General features: G+C 35.1%; 1 long non-coding RNA gene across 1 annotated transcript; it reads left to right on the top strand.

The window, feature by feature from the left end:
* The first annotated feature begins 1,049 nt into the window (after positions 1–1,049).
* On the top strand, positions 1,050–2,983 carry LOC135199126 (uncharacterized). The gene is made up of 2 exons (XR_010310908.1): positions 1,050–2,408; positions 2,845–2,983. It is a non-coding gene; the product is annotated as an uncharacterized LOC135199126 (long non-coding RNA).
* Positions 2,984–4,008: the final 1,025 nt, after the last annotated feature.

The following is a 4,008-nucleotide window of genomic DNA, read 5'->3' as shown; positions in this document are numbered from 1 at the left end:
AAATCCTCTTGCAGATGTTGATAACATAAGCCCTAGCTCTGAAACTCATGGCTTTCTTTCAAGTTACTCACAGGTTGGCTGTCTGAAGAATTTAATGCCGTTAGACAGGTTCTCCAGCTTCAATAGTTTGGTGAAGGTTTACAGCAAGATTTTAATCTTTGTAAACAAGCTGAAAGCTAAAGTAAAATCTAAGTATCCTGACAGGTTTTCTCACTTTGAGGATAAAGATGATGCGAACTTTTTTTCAGAAGCTACTAGACAAATAATATTAAAAGATCAGCAATCTGAATTCCCTGAGGTTTTTAAGTATTTCCACTCTAATTCAAGGAATGTTAAGGATATCCCAAATATTGTCAAACAGCTTAATGTTTTCATGGACAGGGATGGGTTGTTGAGAGTCCAAAGTAAATGTGAGCGTCTCAGGAGTGTTGAGCGCTTTAAGCGGTACAGTTTTCCTTTACTTCTGGCAAAGAATAGTGTTCTTGCCCCACTCATCATCCTGGACATGCACAGGAAATTGGCCCATGCTGGGTGTTATTTATTGTTGACCGAGCTAAGGAAAACTTTTTAGATCCCACACTTTTTCTCCATTGTCAAAAGGATACTAAAAACTTGTACAACGTGTCGTAGTTTTAATGAACGGACTGTTAAGTTTAACCAAAGTCCATACAGAATGTATAGATTAAACCCTTCTAATATACCATTTAATAATATTTATGTAGACTTCATGGGACCGTTCACTGTAAAATTATAAATTATATGGTCAAAATTCTAAAGTGTAGATTCTTTGCATTACCTGTATGTGGTCAAGAGCCATAAATTTGAAAATTTGTTCAAACCTGTCTGTCGTAGAATTCTTAAGAGCGTTCCAGTTGCATTGCTTCGAGTTTGGTATCCCTAGTTTTTGTTCAGATTTAGGGACGCAGTTGACTGCTGGTGCAAATATTATTTCAGATGTTTTTAAAGATCATGAAACTCGTAAATATTTGATGATAAAATAATGTTCAAACCCTTATCCTTTGATCATTTCTTTAAAGGTCCTAGTAAACTAGGATCAATGGTTGAAATTTGTGTAAAGTTAACCAAGAGACTCCTTTTTGGCTCTATTGGTAAAAATATCTTGCCATATAGAGATTTTGAGTTTATTGTTTGCAAGACCGTTCATCTCGTGAACAGGCGACCAATTGCCTTCAAGGAAGCCTTGAGAGATTCATCTGGTGACTGTGTTCCTGATTCAATCACGCCTGAAGTTTTAATTAAAGGATATGACTTGTTATCTTTGAACGTTATTCCAGAGCTTCAGAGAAATCCTGAACCTGAATGGATGCCCTTTGAGCCCTTAAACAAGGTGAAAAATAATTACGAAAAACTTCAGAAAACTCTTAAGCTCAGATATTTATAACGAAGAATTCTTATGTACTCTTATCCACCAAGCAGTTAACTTAAAAGACGGGTATAAGCCCGTGACGCACAAAATTCTTCAAAGAGGTGATATTGTTCTAATAAAAGAACCAATGACCAAACAAAGTAACTACCCAATGGTTATTGTTAAAGACGTAGTGAAAAATCTTCATAATGAAGTAGTGAAAAATCTTCATAATGAAGTCACGGGTGCCATAGTTATGAAAGGTAAAACGAGACACATATTGAAGCGGCACTCTTCCACGTTGATACCCTTACTTAGAGTTGCCTAATAATGATGAAATGATCACTCTTCCTGGCCCAAGTGGTGTTGAATGTTCAGCAAGACCCAAAAGGACAGCCATTGAGAGTGAAATAAAGACTAAAGATATTCTTGATAATTTCTAGGTTACTACCTGTAAAAAATTTTTCTTGTGACTTGCATTATTAATGTAACTGTATACATAAATTTGATTCGTAATGGAATCAAATTCCCTTCCTTGGAGTGAAGAAAATATAAATTTTCAGTTATTTGTTTAGACTTTTAACATTTTTCTAATATTTTTTTTAGTAACGTTAACTTGACATTTTCTCATAACATTTTTGTGACATGTTAAAATAATTGCTTTTCTGAATGTAAATTTGTATAGAAATCACTGTTTAAAGTGACACCACCTCCTTCCCGAATCCTTGTTGGAGAACTTTGACTGCCTGAAATTACTCCACTCGGGTAGAAACCGGCTGTTTTATGTTTTTCTTCGCGGCAAGAAGGGCCGAAGGTTGGCAGTTCGGCTCACAGCTCCATCGTAGTTTGCAGCGCAGCTCACAGCTCCTTCATAGTCCGAAGGACTGGAAACTCGGTATTCTGTGGAACTTTCACTTGCAATGGAGCACTAATTAACCCTCGTCTGCTACAGTAGTCTCAAGCCATCGACACCAACGACAGACTTCGCATACCATCAACTGATGTCTTGTACTAACCGTTTTAAGGATGGAAATTTCTTGAGGTATGTCACTTTCATTAGACACCGTGATTTCGTGGCTTTAAGATTTTTCCCAAGATTCCTTAAATAATCTGTTCCTTGCATTCAGCCCTTTTAAATAATAAAGCTCGCTAATTCATCGTAATCCTTAAACGAAAGCAGTTCTTTTCATTTTGTTCATTCACGTTGTTCCCGTATAGGTTTGTTTGTTTATAGTATGTGATCCAGCTTTCGTAAACTTATCTTTGAATTAATATAGTATAGGCCTGTTGCCACACTTTATATTTCATATTCATATTTAGCGGATTTCATTGCTATAAAGGGTTCTCTTAATTTTGTAAGAAGAGTTCTTGCCATATTCACTTGTACGGAATTTCAATTTTTGCGAAGGGACTAGTATATTACTTCGTTGTGCTTTCGGTATTTCAAATTTTTAATTCTCATATTTCTCGTGTTTTAGTGAGTGGGACGGAATTGGGGAGGATTGGGAGATCTGGTGTCATCGGTCTTCTTCTACTTGATAGAATCCAGTCCAGACAACCAACAAGCAGTTACTGTTCACCTATTCAGTCATTTCTAATAAATAAGTTGGGATTTTAGTTTGTCTATTTATTCTCCTCCCTAGGATTTCTGTTCATCTTACTCACACGTTGGAGTCCAAAAACACGAGAAAGACCTCAAAATACGGCCTAAAAACCAGAAACAGTGACGATCCTTTCAAAGGGGGTTTGTAAACAAACAAGGCTTCTTCTTCTTCTCTAAGAATTGAAGACGAAAGAGAAACCCGATTTTATTCATTATTTTGATAAATTTTCTGTGATTATTAATGGTTTAAACAGAAGACTGACACTAATAAAAAATTTGATGTAATATAGCATTTTAACACATGATAATTTTCTGTAGTCACATGATCATTACAGTTTAGTTTTATATCTTTGCCTTACAACTAATGGCATGAAATGTTTATTGAAGCATTTTATTTAAATTTTGCAGATGGAGGTGAAATGTGATATATGATAATAGCAGGGGTAATAAGGCAATGTTGCAATTATTGCAAAATTAGTATAAAAGAGCAAAACTATCTTTCCTTCTAACACGATAAAATTGTTTATTGGGCTTCTAAGGAAGAATTAACTTTGTTACAATATCTTGCAATTTACTAGCAACAGGGCAATGTTGAATGCAAGGAAAAGTTATATAAAACTTTTTTTTTTTTGTGGAAGTAAACCAGCTTTAATTTGAAATAGGATGAAGTGTAGTCTATCGGACCTTAAAAGGCTTGCATGGATGCATAATTCTTTTATATAAAGGAGTTTGTAATACCGCAATGTTGCAAGCAAGGCCGAAGTCAGGAAAATAAGAAGTCTAGAGCCTTGTTTTATAGGGGCTTGCAAATTTTATTTGAAATTAGATAAAATGTAAATCTCTTGCATTTCGGAAGTTACAAACTAACTACACAAGGATAAAACTGAATAGAAAGCAGTCTACTTTGAGGAACGAACAAACTTTTGCTTAAAGCTAAAGTAAAGGGAAAGATTGGTCTATTAAGCCAAAAATGCAGTAAAAATTGCAGATTATTCCAACTAGCTTGCAATGCTGCAAACAGTATATTTTATTAAAACAC

This window comes from Macrobrachium nipponense, chromosome 25, assembly GCF_015104395.2.
Source record: "Macrobrachium nipponense isolate FS-2020 chromosome 25, ASM1510439v2, whole genome shotgun sequence".
NCBI classification, from domain to species: domain Eukaryota; kingdom Metazoa; phylum Arthropoda; class Malacostraca; order Decapoda; family Palaemonidae; genus Macrobrachium; species Macrobrachium nipponense.
This window is presented reverse-complemented; position numbering and strand designations above follow the sequence as displayed.